We start from the raw sequence: 22,627 nt of genomic DNA on the forward strand, positions 1-22,627 counted from the left end.
ATTGTATTTGCACCAAAATGACACACACTTTAAACCATATGGAGGAAAGTACATTTACCTATCTTAGTTCAGATGCTTTATAGAATTGTTTATAAAATAAATTTCTGAACTACTTAAAATCACTGAAATATTATTCATTCTCTTACAAAATAGCCAATTTACTAGACACCAGTAATGTTAAGACTGAGATCCTTCACGTATCTTTTAAACGATGCTATAAAACTAATTTATGCAGAGCAAATACTTACCATTGTGTTTCTTGCTACTGCAGAGCAGACAGTAAACCTTAATCCAGGACTAGAGCTACAAATAACTCTGTTCCTAATGGTTTATTTCAACTTCTCTACAGATCTTCAATAATTATTCACTGACTCATGGCGTATTTATTAAAGAGACTATACTGAGGCATTAGTCATCATTAAAATAAAACAAGGGCAATTTACTATGAAGCAGACCAGTAACAAGCAGCAGGGTTTTTATTTCACATCTTTTTATGGAGTGGTAGATGTAGCTTTCAGCTTTGCCAACTGGTTGAAGATGCGCAGATGGATGTGAATGTGACCCATAGGAAATCATGTTAAATGGACTGTAGTGTATTTCTGCTACTCTGAAAACGCACTGCGAAACGCACAGGTGTGCACCTAGCCTTAAACTAGACATAAACCTATTTTTTTTTATATTTATGCTATGTGGCTATTTATTTTATTGTGTGTTATTATATGTTTTGTAATGTTTACACTGTTTGGTTTGGAGCTGTGGTTCGGCTCATCAATTACCATCCACCTGGGATGGATTCACCCCTTTAGGTGGGAGGTTATAAATGATGAAGCCAAACTATTGTCCAGCTTGCCATGAGTAAGGCTACTGTTACATCTATGGCTTTAAGCTGGGTGTCTAAAAAAGAAGATTTACAAGCCCATGGACAAGTTCTGGTGTTTACTTTTCGGTTGGATACATAGGGCATACAGGAGCCCTTACTACAACACCACCTACTGCACACAAATATTGGGTCCTGCCAGGTTTAGCATGGTGAGATATTTTTATGTTTTCCAACTCATACCTTTAATTACTGGCACGTCTACAACTGCCTATACACATACAATCTGAGATTTCTACTTCTCTGTGGCTGAACATCTGATGAATAAAAGTTTGGGCTATACACAGTGATGGACAGATTAAGTCAGAATGTGGCCTTAGGTATGGTAGAAGATTTTCCCCACCGCCACCACCCCCCCATACCCCCATACCTCTTCAAATGTCTTTGATAAGGATTGAAATAGGCACAGAATCACCTTATTAATCTCCATCAGCTGACAAGTTCATCCAACCCCTTTGAAGTGACAGACAGGTCACAGCTCTAATCAATTCCCCTATCTCAGTGATGGCGAACCTTGGCACCCCAGATGTTTTGGAACTACATTTCCCATAATGCTCATGCACTCTGCAGCATAGGTGAGCATCATGGGAAATGTAGTTCCATAACATCTGGGGTGCCAAGGTTCGCCATCACTGCCCTATCTCCTGGGTTTACTGCAGGGTTGTAACTGCTCCCTCTGGTCGCTCGTGGGTGATCTGGCTCTGGTAATGGCTAAAATTGACAGATGCGAGTGGTTCAAACAGGTGCTGTTCACTCACATGGTTAGGAAAGCAATCAGAGCAGCATGTATGCTCCATTGCAGTCCTCAGATAATCACATCTCCCACCCCAGTGATTTGATGTCTAAGATAATATTTCTGTACTTTTATAAGGCAGAATAACCCACACAGGAATAAAGTATTACTACTGCTGTTAAATATGATATCTTCTTTCTCAAGGTCTCCTGCCAGTGTCCTAACAACCAGTGGCATATCTCTGCCCATCATATTCAAGGGAAGGGATAAAGGGAAAAAAAGACGCTACGGGGTCCCCTTCCCAAAATTGATAGCAGACCCTTTAAGTCTGACATGGGTAACATGGGTAATAACCACATACAAAAACACAAATAAAAAACATGGAGCCTGGCAGGCCAGAAAAGTGTGTGTGTGATCACATGTCCTCAAAATGAGGAGGGTATATGCCAGGGGGACCCCACTGGCAAACCACCTTGCCCCCATGTTAATGGAGACGGGTTTCTCTCTCTATCCCATAAATGGTTGAAGGGGTGTCTCCAGACAGAGGGTTTTTTGGAATCAAGAAGCTTCCCTTAAAAATAAGGGGCCCCAAGATACGGTTCCTACATAGTACCCCTACTCATTAAAAAATAAATAAATAAACCAACTCGTACATATATGGATCGAAATTTAGCCAGTCCCCGCTATGGCCAATTTTAGGAGCAGACTTGCTCCTCCCCTGCCCTTTCCTCTTCAGCCAAGCTGCATGCTCAGATAAGGATCTACTGTGGATTTTGAGATGGACCCCTCACTTTTTTTTTTTTACATAGGGTCCCTCTTAAAATCAATACCAGCCAGGGTTTGGTGAAGATAAAGGGAAATCCCTGGCCGTATGATTACAAAAAAAAAATAAGCAACCAGAAGCTGTCATTTACCTGCACTTTAAAAATAGGATTTTTATAACAGCTTACCTGGAAAATCCTTTTCTTGGAGTACATCACTGGACACAGAGCAATAGTAGTAACTATGCGGGTTATATAGGCCACCTTTAGGTGATGGACACTGGCACACCCTAAGACAAGAAGTTCACTCACTATATAACCCCTCCCATTACTGGGAGTACCTCAGTTTTTGTAGCAAAGCTATATACGTGTATCCAAAGAGGGGAGGGACCTCTGTGTCCTGTGATGTACTCCAAGAAAAGGATTTTATAGGTAAGCTGTTATAAAAATCCTATTTTCTTTATCGTACATGACGGGACACAGCGCCATAGTAGTAACTATGTGGGATGTCCCAGAGCAATGCTATCTGAGGGGAGGGAGACACAAACAAAGGTAGGGCGTTATCAGACCTGAGGACCTATACTGCTCATGCAGCACACTGCTCCCAAAGGTGATATCTTCATGCCTTTTCATATCCACCTGATAGAATCTGGTAAATGTATGGACTGAAGACCAAATTGCGGCCTTGCCGATTTGAGCCATGGAGGCTTGGTAATGCACTGCCCATGAAGCACTAACAGCCCTGATGGAGTGCACTTTGATTTGAAAAGGTGGAATCCTTCTCCTAAACCATAAGTTTGAACACTTACTTGTCGAATCCACTTAGAAATAGTAGATTTTGATGCTGCTTGTCCTTTTTTAGGACTGGTTTAGATGAAAATCTGATATTACCTTCGGTAGAAAGTTAGAATGAGGACGCTGCCCTATCCTTGTGAATAATTAAAGAGGGATTCCACTGGAAAAAAATATTAAAAGCCAGCAGCTATAAATACTACAGCTGCTGACTTTTAATAAATGGACACTCACCTGTCCCAGGGTCCAGCGATGTCGGCAGCCAAGGCCGATAGATCGCTCGGCTCTCGGCTGCTTCTTGTCCTTTTTTAGGACTGGTTTAGATGAAAACCTGATACTACCTTCGGTAGAAAGTTAAAATGAGGACGCTGCCCTATCCTTGTGAATAATTAAAGAGGGATTCCACTGGAAAAAAAAAATAATTAAGAAATAAACAGTAAGCGTAGCATACTATATAAAAAAGATTACTTTATTGTGTGGTAAAAACATGAGCTTCACCCAGGTATTTAAAATAAAAAGATATAAATAGAACCAAGCTTGTACATACAAAAATTGCAATGACAATTGGGCATACACTAAGCAGACCTAACTATAAATATACTGTATAAGATTAGTAACAGCAAAAATAAATTTATAGTTCTAACGCGTTTCAACCACTAGGGTCTTCTTCAGAGAAAGTCTGTTGATAGAGAGACAAGATACAACTTAATAAATCTATCGAATAGGATTAGTATTAAACATATTCTAGATTTGTCAGTGTAATTACCCAGTATGGTATTGCCGAGAGGTTCATACAAATTATAGTGCTTAATGGTGGAGTTTACCCAGGTTCATGCTTAGACGTCCTTCACAGGTTACAAAAGATATATGGTCCATACATCTCGCCACAGAATCCAGCAGTGGGGTGAGGGTCGGAAGCCCAGAGGCGCGGCTCACGAGCGGTCACACGACAAAACCCTATGCCCCACAAAGGTTGTAGGGAATAGGTGCAAGCGTAGGCAGTCTGCCTGTATGGTAAGTCACGCCTGTGATGAAAATCCCAACATAGTCGCAATTAGACATATATATTTATATATTTGTTTTTTATATTCTATATTATATATATATAGACCCACATATGGGGTATGGAGATATCTTATATATGATTTGTGTGCATATAAAGGGAATATCCCCAGATATCTGTATTCACATCCAAAAAAAAAAAAAAAAAAAAAAAAAAAGGGGGGGGGGGGGGGGGGAAGGGGAGGGAAGGGGGGGAAAGAAAAACAAAACTCAAAAGGCAAACACGTATTAAAAAGAAGGAACAGAAACAGCAAATGTGGTTGAAATCAAAAGAAAACAAACGTGAGATGACATGTGATAGGAACAGTGTGTGTGATGACAACCCGATATTGGGTGACTATAGTGAATGAGTGAGTGAATGATGTGCAGGTGAAGTGAATAATGAGGTGAGAAGTGTGGGTGTTGGTGTGATGAAAAAAATTTAGAGGGATAACATGTTAGGAAATCAGAGTGACAATGGGAGGAGTGCATAGGGGTGCTAGTGACGGATAGAGGTAAAAATGAAAATGCATGGAAATGCTAATGTTGAACTGGTGAAAGGTGACAGAAAAGAAAAAAAAAAAAAAAATAAAAAAAAAAAAAATAAAAACCATTCAGATGTGATAAACCATGTTTATACTGAAAGTGATAACAGTTACCTGGATAGCTGGGCTGAACAAAAGATTCCCAAAATGGAAAAGGAGAGACAGTAGCTGGGAAACTATCCCGGGAAGAGTGCCAGATACGGTCAATGACTCCTAGTCCATAGGGGCACCCCCATCTAAGAATAAATAGAATGATAAAGCGAGCTAGCTGTTAGAAAAGCTAGTTTTTCAGAAGTTTATTTAAGTAAAATGGGGGCATGTCAGCCAGGTTAGCAAATAGTCAAACTTACCAACCAGGGATTCAAAGGTACGAGAGTCCTTGTTTGTGTACAGGAGCTGATGTTTGCTGCCAAGTGTACTGTGTTATATAGTGCCCCGGGATTGCATCACAGGCATGGCCGCCCACCCATTGGCTGGAACCGCCTATTATTGCTTGGCCGCCTAAACAGGTCGACCTCGTGTGAACGCCCCGGCGTCCCGGAAGGTCGTAAAGCGACCCCGAAACGACGTCACTTCCGACGCAAATGCACGACGTGATTGCGTCACGTCCGTCCGTACGAAGGGTCAGACGAACGTGAGGCACGTCCGGAAGTGTTCAGGGACGCCACCGACAAGGAAATACGTGTCTCCAATGGCTGGGCGGGACCAGCCCGCACCAGTCATATAGGGAGACATCTGTGGAGAGAGCCCTGCATGTGCACAGACAGGGGTCCCTCCTACCCTTGTCGGGGAGTCGCGCAAAAGAGGCAAACAGCCCCCCACACACCACCTCCTCCACATAAAAGCGGAAGGGCATTGGAAGCAATGTGCGGAGGGACCATAAAAGTGGGGGACAAGCATAAACCCGGGTCAGGTCAATGTGGGGATATGTCGCTACTGTCCAATACCTCCCCTGACCCCCAGAACAGGGATGGGGTGAAGGTGTGTGGGTAGAAGGGGGGGAGGAAAAAAAAAAAAAAAAAAAAAAAAAAGGGGGGGGGGGGGGAAAGGGACAGGCGACCGATCCCAACACACCATTAGCTAAAAGAAGCCATTTGCTTAACCAAATACAAGAATAAAATAACATCTTTTTCCGATTATTACATATACACATATAGCATGCATGTCCCGACGTGCATACGCACGTCTTTATTCAAGGACAGACAGAGTAAATATATAGCTAAGAGAATATATACAAACAGCAAAAATGAAGTGATGACATAATTATACAATGAATCACAGAAAAATATGGTGTTCAATTGCGAACACTATACCATGGTACCCTGTTTGGTTGTAATCATAATAATTAGAGATTATCAACAATTTATGAGAGGGGCATGGTCAGGGGGTGTTCCTAGACACTTACTAAAGAGTTAGAGAGGAGAAAAAGAGGGAACATAAAGGAGAACGGGCTCACAAAGAAAGGGGGCAGGTATACCCGGTATCTACTGTGTCCTCCCTGAGGAGAACCCCTTTAGGAAGGGAGCAAAAGAGACCGATTCGTTCAGGCCTGGGAAAGAGGTGGCATCCAATTTATGTATCCACCTCTGTTCCCGTTGTAATAGGGTCTTATTCCAGTCGCCCCCCCCGAGCAGGTATGTGTATACGGTCCAGGGCTGTAAATGTAAACTTAGGCATTCTATAGTTGTGTATTTGCACAACGTGACGTCCAATCGGCAGGTAATAGTTGCCAATTTCCATGCTGTACACATGTTTAGACATTCGGCGATGGAATTCCTGTTTTGTTTTGCCTACGTAGTACGCCCCACACTCGCATTCTAAGAAGTAAACCACACCCCGTGTCTGACAATTCACGAAGTGTGTGGGTCGAAAGTTGGCACCGTTTGGTAGACAGAAGGTTTTATCACGTCTAATATATTTACAACATGAGCAGTGATTGCAAGGGAAGGAGCCGAGAACTGAGCAGTGTTTGGACCTTTTGTTCTCATTCCTATATTCGCTCTGCACCAGTTTATCGTATAGTGAAGAGGCCCTTTTGAAAGAGATAAGGGGGCGTGCTGGAACCAGACAGCCGATCTTAGGATCGTCTTTTAAGATCGACCAGTATTTTTGGATGATACCCAAAATAATATTGTGTTGTTTACTGAAGCGCATAATGATCCTCAGTGAGTCCGCTGTAGGGTCACTACGTTCCTTTTTAGAGAACAAGAGGTCCCTGCGTGGTAACACTGCAACTTTGTTGTAAGCCCTGCGAAGGCAGGAGCGACTATATCCTCGCGCAAGGAATCTAGTCTGAAGTTTCTGTGCCTCTTCTTTAAAGAGACTGTCATTAGAACAGTTTCTACGGAGGCGGAGATATTGGCCGTAGGGTATAGACCGTTTTAGGGCCACAGGGTGAAAGCTATCTGCGTGCAGTACCGTGTTGCCGGCAGTGCTTTTTCGGTATAGAGAGGTGAAAATGGAATTATCTGGGGTGCGTCCTATAGTGACATCTAAGAACGTAATGCTCTGAGTGTCATATGTCACAGTAAACTTGAGATTATATGTGTTTATGTTCATACAGGACATAAATTCCAACAGGGCAACCTCCGATCCCTCCCAGATGACGAGGACGTCATCGATATACCGCCGCCACATAGCAATGTGGCGCGTGTATTCGAGGAGGCCCTCGTCATCCAGGAGGGACTTCTCCCACTCCCCCAGGTACAGGTTGGCGTAGGCCGGGGCACAACAAGTGCCCATGGCCACGCCCTGCACCTGGAGGTAGTGGGAGTCATTGAATAGGAAGAAGTTGTGATGTAGGATGTAATCAAGTCCGTCCACTATAAATTCGTTGACTTCGAATTTATATCTCCCACTCAGTTGGAGTAGATTTTGTATAGCCTTGATCCCCTTCTCATGTGGGATCGAGCTATACAGTGCCTCCACATCAATTGCCACTAAGATGGAGTTAGTAGTTAAGGTATGGTTCTCAATGGTTTGTAGTAGATGCGTTGTATCCTTCACATATGAGGGCATACTCAAAACAAATGGCTGTAGAAATGAATCAATGACTTTACTGAGATTTTCAGTTATTCCCCCTTTCCCTGAAACGATCGGCCGGCCAGGAGGTCTTGTTTGGCATTTGTGGATCTTTGGTAAACTATAAAAGGTGGCAGCCTTAGGGTATTTGATTCCAATAAAGGCATGTTGGTCCTTTGTGATGCCACCCTGAGCCAAGGCTGCATCTATTAACTTATAGAATTTGTTGTAAAAAGTCTGTATTAATGTACTCGGGATAGTCCTATACCATTCTTTGTTGTCTAGAATCTCTTGGCACATGCGTACATAATTTGAGTTGTCCATAAGGACAACATTGCCCCCCTTGTCAGAGGGTTTTATTGTGATGTTGACGTTGTTTGTCAGCATGTGAAGAGCTTTTATTTCTTCTACATTTAAGTTGTTAGGGTGAGATTTCCTGGATGGCAATTTGCGGATATCCCTAGATACTTGTTTAACAAATGTATCAATATTTGAGTTTAGGCTTAGAGGTGGAAATTTACCTGAGGGTTTTTTGACCATAGACCCAGGGGTGTTGGGGGGTTCATTCGTTATATCCAATAGCATATCCAGATCTATCTGGTCTATGAGGTCCAGAGTATTGTTTTCCTCGTATAGAAGTGTCAGATCTCTCAAGGCCTTAAATTCTCTCATACTGAGTTTAGGGTAATCAATGGCATTGATATCAGTGGCATTCCTAGTGTGCAGGCTCTTTAACAACAGCCTGCGTGCAAAGAGTTGTATGTCTGTGATGGTCCCAAAGGGATCACAGTTTTCTTGTGGGCAAAATGTTAAACCACGCGCCAGAACCGCAGTTTCCACTGGTGATAGCGCGTAGGACGAAAGGTTGATCACACTGAAGGATTCGCTTGGATCCGTGTGACAAATGCGTCCAAGTTTCCTACTCCCTTGTTTAGTCGGGGTGAGGGAAATCCCCGCTTCGGGTTTAAAGAGTTCTGACCAGTTTCCAAATCGGATACATGGTTTTCCCTATTCTTGCCACTGTTTGTCCCATTAGTATTGGTGACGTCAGCCTTCTGGCTAACTTCCATAGATGATAGCATGATTTCCCTTCCTCTCTCATTACATGTCCCATTGCTGCGGACGGGGTCGGCCATCTCATCAAAATATGTGTATGGGGGGTCTAATGGTGCCAACACGGCATGTGATATAGCTTGCAATTCCTTATATGTACTTGAACTTTCTGTTGGAATGTTGTCAGTGATACGTTTTTTACTATTTCCTTCCGGGGAATCCTTATTGCTTCTATTTCTTTTAAATTTCCCCCGAGGTTTCTGCATAGATTTAGCTCCTTCATTGGAGTTGGGCATGGCTTTAGATTTAGTGGTATTTCTTGTAGCGGGATGCACTTTCCCACTAGTATTACTATGAGATGGTATATTCGTATTCCATTTGTATGCCCGTCCTTCTGAGAAGGCAAACTTGTCCCTCCAATATTTGGCCTCCTTCTTGCCCAAAATGCTCTTATTGTGGAAAGATAAATCAGCACGGAGTTTAGTCCGGGATTCCACAAATAGAGCATGAGAGGCAAACGGTTGTAAGGCCTTTTCTAGGATACAAATCTCCTTGTCTAGGAGTGCAATTTGCCTGGTATACTCTTTGGTGAGGATAACCATCATTTGCTGTGAGCAAGCATTCAAGTTTGCCTCCCATTCAGTTTTACATTCACTACTAATTGAATCTACATTGGGAAAGATTTGGACCCGAAGGCCCAAAGGGTTAATTTTCTCCTTGTTGTATCTATCAAAAGATTTTATGTGCCAGAACAGTGCTGATTTTTTCTCAAGTAATTTCATCAATTTAAAAGTGAGAGTGGTAATCTCTGTGTCAGCTCGATCGTTCTTCTCAAACTCAGTTTCATACCCTAACATCAAAGTGTCCCATTCATGACCTTGAAACATATTCATATTTACTGTGGACATATTGTGTACATAAACAGAGTATATATATATACACCTCAATCACATCAAAATACTACTAAGTCAAGCTCATGTTTAAACCCTTGAGTGTTCAATTGCGGGGGAGGGAAGATCAAGGAAAGAAAAAGGAGTATGAAAGAAGAGTGAATAAGAGAGAGAAAGAAATGGAGAAAAGAGAAGAAAGACGAGAGAAGAAAAAGGGTGTTTAACCACCTAGTTTGAATAGTATTGGAAGGAACACACTGCTAACAAGAGCAAAAAGGGTGCTGCTCACCCCTATGAATCAGAAAAATAAAACGAATTCCCCCACCAACGGGATTTTTAGGCAGCAATAAACAGTAAGCGTAGCATACTATATAAAAAAGATTACTTTATTGTGTGGTAAAAACATGAGCTTCACCCAGGTATTTAAAATAAAAAGATATAAATAGAACCAAGCTTGTACATACAAAAATTGCAATGACAATTGGGCATACACTAAGCAGACCTAACTATAAATATACTGTATAAGATTAGTAACAGCAAAAATAAATTTATAGTTCTAACGCGTTTCAACCACTAGGGTCTTCTTCAGAGAAAGTCTGTTGATAGAGAGACAAGATACAACTTAATAAATCTATCGAATAGGATTAGTATTAAACATATTCTAGATTTGTCAGTGTAATTACCCAGTATGGTATTGCCGAGAGGTTCATACAAAATTATAGTGCTTAATGGTGGAGTTTACCCAGGTTCATGCTTAGACGTCCTTCACAGGTTACAAAAGATATATGGTCCATACATCTCGCCACAGAATCCAGCAGTGGGGTGAGGGTCGGAAGCCCAGAGGCGCGGCTCACGAGCGGTCACACGACAAAACCCTATGCCCCACAAAGGTTGTAGGGAATAGGTGCAAGCGTAGGCAGTCTGCCTGTATGGTAAGTCACGCCTGTGATGAAAATCCCAACATAGTCGCAATTAGACATATATATTTATATATTTGTTTTTTATATTCTATACTATATATATATAGACCCACATATGGGGTATGGAGATATCTTATATATGATTTGTGTGCATATAAAGGGAATATCCCCAGATATCTGTATTCACATCCAAAAAAAAAAAAAAAAAAAAAAAAAAAAAAAGGGGGGGGGGGGGGGGAAGGGGAGGGAAGGGGGGGAAAGAAAAACAAAACTCAAAAGGCAAACACGTATTAAAAAGAAGGAACAGAAACAGCAAACGTGGTTGAAATCAAAAGAAAACAAACGTGAGATGACATGTGATAGGAACAGTGTGTGTGATGACAACCCGATATTGGGTGACTATAGTGAATGAGTGAGTGAATGATGTGCAGGTGAAGTGAATAATGAGGTGAGAAGTGTGGGTGTTGGTGTGATGAAAAAAATTTAGAGGGATAACATGTTAGGAAATCAGAGTGACAATGGGAGGAGTGCATAGGGGTGCTAGTGACGGATAGAGGTAAAAATTAAAATGCATGGAAATGCTAATGTTGAACTGGTGAAAGGTGACAGAAAAGAAAAAAAAAAATAAAAAAAAAAAAAAAAAAAAAATAAAAACCATTCAGATGTGATAAACCATGTTTATACTGAAAGTGATAACAGTTACCTGGATAGCTGGGCTGAACAAAAGATTCCCAAAATGGAAAAGGAGAGACAGTAGCTGGGAAACTATCCCGGGAAGAGTGCCAGATACGGTCAATGACTCCTAGTCCATAGGGGCACCCCCATCTAAGAATAAATAGAATGATAAAGCGAGCTAGCTGTTAGAAAAGCTAGTTTTTCAGAAGTTTATTTAAGTAAAATGGGGGCATGTCAGCCAGGTTAGCAAATAGTCAAACTTACCAACCAGGGATTCAAAGGTACGAGAGTCCTTGTTTGTGTACAGGAGCTGATGTTTGCTGCCAAGTGTACTGTGTTATATAGTGCCCCGGGATTGCATCACAGGCATGGCCGCCCACCCATTGGCTGGAACCGCCTATTATTGCTTGGCCGCCTAAACAGGTCGACCTCGTGTGAACGCCCCGGCGTCCCGGAAGGTCGTAAAGCGACCCCGAAACGACGTCACTTCCGACGCAAATGCACGACGTGATTGCGTCACGTCCGTCCGTACGAAGGGTCAGACGAACGTGAGGCACGTCCGGAAGTGTTCAGGGACGCCACCGACAAGGAAATACGTGTCTCCAATGGCTGGGCGGGACCAGCCCGCACCAGTCATATAGGGAGACATCTGTGGAGAGAGCCCTGCATGTGCACAGACAGGGGTCCCTCCTACCCTTGTCGGGGAGTCGCGCAAAAGAGGCAAACAGCCCCCCACACACCACCTCCTCCACATAAAAGCGGAAGGGCATTGGAAGCAATGTGCGGAGGGACCATAAAAGTGGGGGACAAGCATAAACCCGGGTCAGGTCAATGTGGGGATATGTCGCTACTGTCCAATACCTCCCCTGACCCCCAGAACAGGGATGGGGTGAAGGTGTGTGGGTAGAAGGGGGGGAGGAAAAAAAAAAAAAAAAAAAAAAAAAAGGGGGGGGGGAAAGGGACAGGCGACCGATCCCAACACACCATTAGCTAAAAGAAGCCATTTGCTTAACCAAATACAAGAATAAAATAACATCTTTTTCCGATTATTACATATACACATATAGCATGCATGTCCCGACGTGCATACGCACGTCTTTATTCAAGGACAGACAGAGTAAATATATAGCTAAGAGAATATATACAAACAGCAAAAATGAAGTGATGACATAATTATACAATGAATCACAGAAAAATATTTTTTTTTCATCACACCAACACCCACACTTCTCACCTCATTATTCACTTCACCTGCACATCATTCACTCACTCATTCACTATAGTCACCCAATATCGGGTTGTCATCACACACACTGTTCCTATCACATGTCATCTCACGTTTGTTTTCTTTTGATTTCAACCACGTTTGCTGTTTCTGTTCCTTCTTTTTAATACGTGTTTGCCTTTTGAGTTTTGTTTTTCTTTCCCCCCCTTCCCTCCCCTTCCCCACCCCCCCCCCTTTTTTTTTTTTTTTTTTTTTTTTTTTTTTTTTTTGGATGTGAATACAGATATCTGGGGATATTCCCTTTATATGCACACAAATCATATATAAGATATCTCCATACCCCATATGTGGGTCTATATATATATAATATAGAATATAAAAAACAAATATATAAATATATATGTCTAATTGCGACTATGTTGGGATTTTCATCACAGGCGTGACTTACCATACAGGCAGACTGCCTACGCTTGCACCTATTCCCTACAACCTTTGTGGGGCATAGGGTTTTGTCGTGTGACCGCTCGTGAGCCGCGCCTCTGGGCTTCCGACCCTCACCCCACTGCTGGATTCTGTGGCGAGATGTATGGACCATATATCTTTTGTAACCTGTGAAGGACGTCTAAGCATGAACCTGGGTAAACTCCACCATTAAGCACTATAATTTGTATGAACCTCTCGGCAATACCATACTGGGTAATTACACTGACAAATCTAGAATATGTTTAATACTAATCCTATTCGATAGATTTATTAAGTTGTATCTTGTCTCTCTATCAACAGACTTTCTCTGAAGAAGACCCTAGTGGTTGAAACGCGTTAGAACTATAAATTTATTTTTGCTGTTACTAATCTTATACAGTATATTTATAGTTAGGTCTGCTTAGTGTATGCCCAATTGTCATTGCAATTTTTGTATGTACAAGCTTGGTTCTATTTATATCTTTTTATTTTAAATACCTGGGTGAAGCTCATGTTTTTACCACACAATAAAGTAATCTTTTTTATATAGTATGCTACGCTTACTGTTTATTGCTGCCTAAAAATCCCGTTGGTGGGGGAATTCGTTTTATTTTTCTGATTCATAGGGGTGAGCAGCACCCTTTTTGCTCTTGTTAGCAGTGTGTTCCTTCCAATACTAAAAAAATAATTAAAAGCCAGCAGCTATAAATACTACAGCTGCTGACTTTTAATAAATGGACACTCACCTGTCCCAGGGTCCAGCGATGTCGGCAGTCGAGGCCGATCGATCGCTCGGCTCTCGGCTGCTGCCATCGCCATTCTTGGTGAGGGAATCAGGAAGTGAAGCATTGCGGCTTCACTTCCCGATTCCCTATTGCGCTTGCACGAGTCTCGCAGCGCAATGGGAATGGTCCGCGCTGTCTCTGGGACCCGTGTGTGTCCCAGCAGACAGCGCGCCGGGACAGGAAACAGCATAGACTCCCGTGGGAGTCTATGCCCGGAAGTGGGTGCAAATACCTGTCTTAGACAGGTATCTGCACCCCTCTCCCCCCTGAAAGGTGCCAAATGTGACACCGGAGGGGGGTTCCAATGAGCGGAAGTTCCACTTTAGGGTGGAACCCCGCTTTAAGTAATAGCTCTTTACAAGAAAGAGCAGCCAACTCTGATACCCTTCTTGCAGAAGATATGGCTACCAGAAAACTAGCTTCCTTGTCAAAAGGACCAAGGGAATATGTCATATTGGCTCAAAAGGCTGTTTTTGTAACACCAACAGAACTAAATTCAAGTCTCAAGGGTTTTTGGTGACCTAACCGGTGGATTACCCCCTGTATAAAACTACAGACCAAAGAATACAAAGCAAGTGGTAGTTGAAACAATACCGATAAGGCAGAGGCTTGGCCTTTGATAGTACTCAAGGCCAGCTTCATCTCTAGCCCTATTTGCAGAAAGGCAAGGATTCTACCTATGACATACGTTTTGGGATGCCAACCCCTGGATTCACACAAGGAAACATGCCTTCCAGACTCTATGACTCTGAAGGCCGGTTTCCTTGCATTAATCAAGGTAGATACAACTGATCCTGACAGGTCATGCTTCTTCAGAATGTGGATCTCAATAGCCAAACCATTAAATTTAGCATTTGTAAAGTAGGATGGAATACCGGACCTTGCGAGAGTAGGTCCCAACATGGTGGTAGGGTTCATGGGTCCTCTACCGCTATCTTTATGATCTCTGCATACCAAGATCTTCTGGGCTACGCTGGTGCCCCAAGAATCACCGACTTCTCTTCCTACTTGATTCTGCAAAGAAGTTATGGAAGCCGCGGAATAGGAGGGAATGCAAACATTAGTGAAAAACTATCCCACGGTGTCACTAAGGCATCCGTTCTGCAAGCAAGTGGATCCCGTGTTCTTGGCACAAAGCTGTCGACTTTGCTGTTTAACCTGGATGTAAACAGGTCTACATCCGAGACAACCCCCGTGACAGACCAATATGACAGACCTAGCTGGGACCGAGGCTTTTTGAGAGGACTGAATGCGAGCCTCTTGCCGACGGATTATGGGCCCTGGATTTTAAGGGGCACAGGGTGAATGAGAACCCCACTATAATCTGTGCTAGTCAGATTCAATGCTGTATATATGTATATATAATGTGTGTTGCCTCATGCTGTTGGGACACAAATTGTTAGATGCTAATGTGATGAACTCCAGCCACCTGTCTGTTGTGTAAATGAGTCTAGTCTGAGTATTGAGTATTCACACATTGTTTTTTGTGCTAATTAACCCTGTGTTTATGTTTATGGTAATGTTTATTGAATTGTTAGTGAGCTAGGAGCCGAAAAGTCTTATCCCTCAGTCAACTAGTCTCATGCTAATTAGGTTAGGTTTAAGTCTTCTACTGTATTATAAATACTTGTCATTTTGGTTCTAATATATGAGTCCATGTTGAGCAGCTAAGCGAGTGTCGTCTTGCTTTGTGCTTGTGAGCGGTTGGAATATCAGACTTAGGAAGCGCTATACTGATGGAAGCACTCAGTCGGAGTGTGGGATCGGTTCTGTCACAACCCCTACTTTGGCATATAGCCAGGAAGATGTCAGGGGGAAGGGACCATTTCCCCGGGAACAACTGCTGGCAACTCAAGTAGTCCACCTGCCCATTCTTATCCCTGGAATGAAGATTACCGATATGCACGGCACATGCTTTTCTGCCCAGGCTGGGTTATGGTTCAGCTCTCCCTGGCCTGCATGACTTGGTGCATCCTTGGTGATTGATATAGGCCACTACTGTGGCATTGTCGGATCCCGATAGGACAATTCTGCAATCTTAATGTCTAGGCCCTCCGGGCCAAGCGCGCTGCCTTCTCTAGAATGTTGATGGGCAAGGTCCTTTCGGTCCTGGACCATTTTCCTGGGACAGTCACTTATTCCAGGACTGCACCCCATCCTGAAAGGCTGGCATCTGTTGTTACCACTTTCCAGGTAACTGTCATGAAGGATTTCCCCTTCTGCGGATTCTTGGCTATCCTCCACCAACTGAGGCTCTGGCACACCTTTGGCGACAGACGCATTGGAAAATCTAGCACTTGAACCTTCTTGTTCCAAGCAGATAGGATACTGTTTTGCAGCAGTCTCGAATGAAACTGAGCATAGGAAACAGCTTAGAATGAAGCCACCATCTTTCCCAACAACCTCATGCAAAGGCGAATAGAAGGATCCTCTTTCATCCTGACCACCTGAACCAGCTTCTTTATGAAGCTTATCTTTGCCTGGGGTAAAAACATCCTTTTCTGGGCTGTGTCTATGATCAGACCCAAGTACTCTAGTCTTCTTAATGGTTTTAAAGAAGATTAAGGATCCAACCTAGATATTTCAGGTAGTTGACTGTGGTGACCATGCTTTGGTCTAGCGGGCTACCAACTGGTCTATCAAGAGCAGGTCATCTAGGTATGCTATAATTGTTATATCTTGAGCCCTTAATCTGGCCAGAGGAAGGGCTAGAACTTTTGTAAACACCCAGGGTGCAGCAGCTAGACCGAAAGGCAAGGTTACATACTGAAAATTGAAATGTAGCTTTTCTACCTCGAAACATAGATATTTCTGACGAGCGGGGAAAATAGACACATGCAGGTATGCATCCTTGATGTCAATTGACGCCAGAAGTTTTCCTCCTTGTAGGATGGAGACAACTGATCGGATTTATTCCATGTGAAAAAAGCTGATTTTCAGGAATCAATTTAGATCTTAGAGATCTAGAACAGGTTTGACATCTCCATTTGTTTTTTTGTACAGTGAAAAGGCTTGAACAAAAACCCCAACACCTGCTCTTCCATGGGGGCTACCATGATCACTTTTTGAGACAAAAGTCAGTCTAATGCTTGAAAGAGACTTCTTTTTCTCTGGATCTTTGGCTGAGAAAATGAGGTAACTCTAGTTTGAAATCTAGAGTTATTGTGGAGACCCCCTACCTGTTTTGAAACTCTTCCTGCCAGACCCTAGAGAACTGCAGAAGTCTTCCCCTTCATAAAGAGCTTTTTTAGCATTCTGTCTTGTATTTCCTTCCCCAGGACTTCTTTTGTCCCTGGGGTTGACCCTGAGGTTTATCTCTTGAACCTGACGGTGGAGACCGTCAGGTTGATGCCCCTGGCCCTGGAGAAGGTGCCCATTTACATGAGGGATGTTTAATTCTTCTCTTAACTGGCAAAAAAGGGTCTTATTCCACTTGGAAATCTTTGGATGTATTTGTCCAATATTTACCCCCAAACAGCTGTAGACCGCAGAAAGGAAAAAAAACAGCCAGGAGTTTTTTTCATTGTAAAGGTGAGACTCGGGTCCTCAGAGCCTGAGGGTGATACTCTTGGGCCTCTTTTTTGGGGTGTTTACACCTCCCCTTCTGGCAGGCATAGTCCTAAGCACAAACGTAGAGGTACTGCCAGAAAAAAAACGCATCCACTGCTGAGCAATAGTCCAGCCACTGCCACTGCTATTAAAGCTCAGACTGATGCTAAGTAAACAGGCCCTGGAATGCCTGTGTCACCCCACTCACATACACAGCCCCATCTGCTCCTGTGTCCCTCCGTAGCCAAATGCAGCCTGGCAAATTGAGCCGTGCATTGTGGACGTTGAGAAACATCAACGCGGTGCTAAGCCACGCTCCCTCCATCTTCCCACTGTGCCCTCCCCCTTTAAAAAAAACTGTTTTCCGATCTGACCGGATTGGCATGTGGGGTGGAGGTGGCAAGGAGGAGAGCAGGAGGAAGAGAAGGAGAGCTGCCGCTGCTATGGTGGTGAGAAAGGGAGTGGAGTGGCATACAATCAACCATCTTGGATTCCCTTTCCCATTCCTGGAGAGGGTTCTGGGGAGATGAAACTCCTACCCAGGTGGGGGGCTTTTCTAAAAAAAGAAAAACTTCCAACATCTTACCAGAGGCTTGGAGCTGCTTGGCTGGAGGAAGCCTGCAGCTTCTGCTGACACAGAGTGAGATATGGGAACCATGAATCAGGTATGCTCTTTACAACCCCTGGTGGTGACTTTTAGGCATGACAACATTTACTTTAACCACTTCCCACCCGGCCGATGCATATATACGGCCGGGTGGGAGCCGTCTACTCCTGATAGGACGTTTAGGAACGTCATTCAGGAGTAGCGGGATCGCGCGCGCGCGCACCCGCGCAGCGGCGCGATCCCGATGTGCTCGTGTCACCCGGACACGGCACATCTCAGATCGGCAGGAGGGCTCTGTGATTGGCCCTCCTGATCACATGACGGTCGTGTCCAATCACGGCCGTCATGTGATGTAAACAAACAGCCGGTTGCTAGGCAATCGTCTCTCCTCTCCTCACACGGAAGTCACCGCTGAGGAGAGGAGAGCAGAACGCTGCAGCCGGCTGATGATCAGTGAGTATGGGCTGCTTTTTACAGCTTTTTACTCACTGATCATCAGTGTAGTGTAAACACACAACACACCACACAGTACAAACACAGTCCCCACATATGTCCCCAAAACACACATGTCCCCAAAACATACATGTCCCCAAATAATAAAAACACATGTCCCTAATAATAAAAACATGTCCCCCACATATATCCCACTAAAATCACATGTCCCAATGATTATCTGCACACATATGTACGTGATCACCTGCACACATATGTACATGATCATTTGCGTACATATGTCCGTGATCACACAAACCAATTATTATACACTTAACGGAATTTTTTTTACCAAAAACATGTAGCAGAATACATTTTGGCTTAAATTTATGACAAAATTTGATTTTATTGGATTTCCTTTCAAATAGAAAAAAGAAAATATTGTTTTTTTTCCAAATTTCCGCTATTTTTGCGCTTATATCGCAAAAAAAAAAAAACGAGTCGTGAATAAATAACACCAAAATAAAGCTCTATTTGTGCGAACAAAATGATAACAATTTCATTTGGGTACAGTGTAGCATGACCGCGCAATTGTCACTGAAAGCGCTAGAGCGCTGAAAGCTGAAAATTGGGCTGGGAAGGGGGTGAAAGTGCCCTGTATTGTAGTGGTTAAAGGAGACAATCCAAAAGAAAATTTTAAATTCCTTAGGAATCACCACTTACCTTATCCTGTGGTAAAATAAAACAGACCCAATCTTTGCCCCTCATGATGTGCTCCATTAAAAAATCTTCAAGGACCAGGGTCCCTTTTTATCGGGGTTCCACTCCCTTGGACCCATATAGCACCCCACCAGGAAGCTTTATGGCTGAAAAAACCAAAGCACTGGATCCCGGGGTCCAGCTCTCAAACAAGTGAAGCACTATGGGCTAAACCTTGTTTCTTCTGCCACGAGGTCTGGGTACCATCCAATTTATCCTGAAAAGACACATTGAATGAACGCGGCTGCATAGCTTGTCCCAGCAAAAGATTACTCCAGCAGAGCTCAGCATAGCACATCTTTACTTGTGACCACCACCTAAGACACTAGCAAAAAAACTGAGGTACTCCCAGTAATGGGAGGGGTTATATAGGGAGTGAACTTCCTGCCTGAGGGTGTGTCAGTGTCCATGACCTAAAGGTGGCCTATATAACCCACATAGTTACTATTATGGCACTGTGTCCTCTGATGTACCATAAAGAAAGGCATTTTTTTTCCTTGTCAGTGTTGCTGTTGTAGGCTGTATACATCGTACAGGTGTGCCACTTGACTGGTTAAGGTCATCCACCAGTCATGCTATTTAAAGTGTTGCACTGTTCCTGTAGGGCTTGCTGAGTGTTGACTTCTTATGCCTCTCTCTGATTACCTGCAGCCAGTTGCTAGGGGCTTTCACTTTGGTCGCTAGAGATTTTCACTTATCCCCCCTTACTCCCGCTTGCTCGTTACTCAATGACCAGTCCAGGGTATTTGTGTTTTTGTAATTTATTTTGTAACTTGGATTGGAGAAGGAAATAGTGGGATACTCCAACTGGAACTATTCACAATGGATAAGGACACTCTCACTTGGCCTCACCAGAAGATTTGTGGAAGCAGACACACTGCTTTAACCATAGTGCCACATGTATGGAAGAATGAAGTCTTCTTCCTCTCACTAGCAGCAGACTTGATGCACCCTTATCTTTAGGATACTCTCTAGCATCCCCTTGACTGACACCTGTCCACTGACTCTTCTAGCTGAAGGGGTGGTCCTCACAGGACAGGCCCAAAGACACAGATCTGTACTCACTGTAGGCAGAATCTGATCTTCCCTGGTGTTCCTCTTCTAGTCAGCTCTGCAGGACCTCTTGGTTCAGCTTCTCTCTAGGCCCTTGGGTCGACCACCCAAGGCTGCATGACAGCCTTCATAGAGGAGGGGCAGCCACCCCCTCCCTCCTTGACTCTGCCCTCCAGCTCAATTAACTCTGAGCACATGTGCCCTTGGAATTTATACAGTATCCCAGCATGCAATGCAGCACTTTTAATCTGCCAATAGCCAGGGCTGTAACAATGCCTATGCACTCACTTGCCAAGTCCCCTCCCACTGTCCATTATGCCTCCCTATTGGACCAGTCATGGACACTCACAGTCCCCCCCCCCCCCCCCCCCACGAAAATTAAAAGCCAGCAGCTACAAATACTGCACCTGCTGACATTTAATATATGGACACTTACCTGTCCAGGGAGCCCATGGTGACGGCACCCCATCTGCGCATTCTAATTGGTCCAGCAGAGAAGGAGGACAACAACAGGTACCAGTTCCCTCCTAGAAAGGTGCTAAATGTGGCACCAGAGATGAAGAGATGGATAAGCAGAAGTTCCACGTTTGAGTGGAACTCCAATTTAAGTTTGCAAGCTGTATCTAAATCATGGGCGTTTGGCTCATTACTACTGGCCAGCACTGCAGGATACCTAAGGCAACATCTTTTCTAGGAAAAGTATTTACCTGTTCTGTTACTATTTATGGTAACATATCCATTGTGGTGCACTGCATTTTAAAAAAGGTACACATGCTTCGTTGGTGCAATTTTTGTTCATTGGGTAACCCATTTAAATGAATGTTAATGTGTGGGAAAAGCGCACATTAATGCACATACATTACCAAGGGTGTAAAACTAGCCTTTATGCCGCGTACACACGACTGGACTTTCCGGCAGACTAGGTCCGACGGTCTTGCTGGCGGATTTTCAGCTGACTTTCCGAATGAATGGACTTGGACACACATGAATGGACTAAGTCCGTTTAAAAGTCCGTTAGTTTTGAATGTGATGATGTAAACGGTACTAATCAAGGAAGTTCAATAGCCAGTAGCAAATAGCTTCCCTTGCGTCGTATTTGGTCCATCGGACCAGCACACAGACGAACGGTTTTCCCTAGTTTAGTCCGTCGGATAGATTTGAAACATGTTCTATTTCTAGGTCCGTCAAATTTATTTTTCGAAAAACGATCAGACTAGCCCACACACGATCGGATTGTCCGACGGACTAATCCCTTTGGACTTAGGGCCGGTTCACACTGCGAGCCGCGGCGAGGCGTCTCCGACTTCCTCGCCGCGACTTGCAGGGGGGGTCAGCGGCGACTTGCAGAGGACTTCTGCATAGAAGTCAATGCAAGTCGCCCCCGAAGTCGCCCCGAAGTAGTACAGGAACCTTTTTTCTGAGTCGGAGCGACTCGAGTCGCTCCTCTCAGAACGGTTCCATAGCACTGTATGGGGGCGACTTGCGGGAGCGAGGCGAGGCGAGCCGTGTCGCCTCGCCTCGCGTCGCAGTGTGAACCGGCCCTTAGTCTGCGGGAAAGTATAGTCATGTGTACGTGGCATTAGTCATTATACATATAGACATCCCCTACCTACTCAAGCCTTTTGTCTTTAATCCTGGCAGGTCTTGGTGCCCTGATTAGTTTTCTACTGGTTTCCAGGAGCCAAGCAAAGATCTCCCTCCACCACAGCACCACTGCGATATGTGGTCAGCTCTGCTATGTAGTAGGGTTGTTTTGTTATTACTGGCTCTTGCTTCTCCATGTATTTCTACACACCAGCTGTATTTCTAGACATGCCTGCTAACTTGTAGCTGCAGAATTTTCTATTGAGTAATTTTTCTTTTATTAATCAGCGTTCAGATAAAGGTAATATATACCCACCTCTCTTATCAGCCAGAAAATATAATGTCCTCTGGCAAGTACAAAATTGCATAAATCAAAAACCAGCACTTGAGAATGTATCTACACACAATATCTATTTATCTTTAAGATGTTTAGTTTCTCACCAGATTTTGAGACACTATATGTATATGGGTCTGAATAAAGCTTGATTTTAGAAACCTCAGAGCTGTCTTCTCTTTATCCCCACACCTTTCACTCTTCCTCAAGATATTTTGTTTACCCAAATTTGCACAACCAACAACAAAAGAAAAAAATATATAGGTGTCCCTTTATGAAGCAGTGAACAGCGGTGATCACAAGGATCGCCACTGATCACAGTCCATAAATGGTTAATGAAACAGAGATAATCGGGAAAAACAAGTTAGAACATGTTCTCCCGCCGATGATCTCTGCACACTGAGAATCCTTCTACCGCGATCAGATCCCCCCCCCCAAGACAGTAACCATGCCCCCTGTCATATTTATGTGAATAAATACTGTATATATAATATATATATATATATATATATATATATATATATATATA

The 22,627-nt window shown here is 43.6% G+C and overlaps 2 long non-coding RNA genes across 3 annotated transcripts; both read right to left on the minus strand.

The window, feature by feature from the left end:
- Nucleotides 1-3,636: 3,636 nt before the first annotated feature.
- Nucleotides 3,637-5,690, minus strand: LOC143996379 (uncharacterized). Of its 2 annotated transcripts, XR_013277545.1 has the most exons (4): nucleotides 5,100-5,690; nucleotides 4,864-4,985; nucleotides 3,930-4,188; nucleotides 3,637-3,842 (listed from the first exon to the last, which is right to left on the minus strand). It is a non-coding gene; the product is annotated as an uncharacterized LOC143996379 (long non-coding RNA). The 2 variants fall into 2 exon arrangements; XR_013277544.1 differs by having other exon boundaries at nucleotides 3,637-4,188.
- A 4,745-nt stretch (nucleotides 5,691-10,435) lies between these two features.
- On the minus strand, nucleotides 10,436-12,175 carry LOC143996380 (uncharacterized). Its single transcript, XR_013277546.1, has 3 exons — nucleotides 11,573-12,175; nucleotides 11,337-11,458; nucleotides 10,436-10,656 (listed from the first exon to the last, which is right to left on the minus strand). It is a non-coding gene; the product is annotated as an uncharacterized LOC143996380 (long non-coding RNA).
- Nucleotides 12,176-22,627: the final 10,452 nt, after the last annotated feature.

The sequence above is a fragment of the Lithobates pipiens genome, unplaced genomic scaffold (assembly GCF_037356315.1).
Source record: "Lithobates pipiens isolate NorthernLeopardFrog02 unplaced genomic scaffold, aLitPip1_a1.2 Scaffold_19, whole genome shotgun sequence".
NCBI classification, from domain to species: domain Eukaryota; kingdom Metazoa; phylum Chordata; class Amphibia; order Anura; family Ranidae; genus Lithobates; species Lithobates pipiens.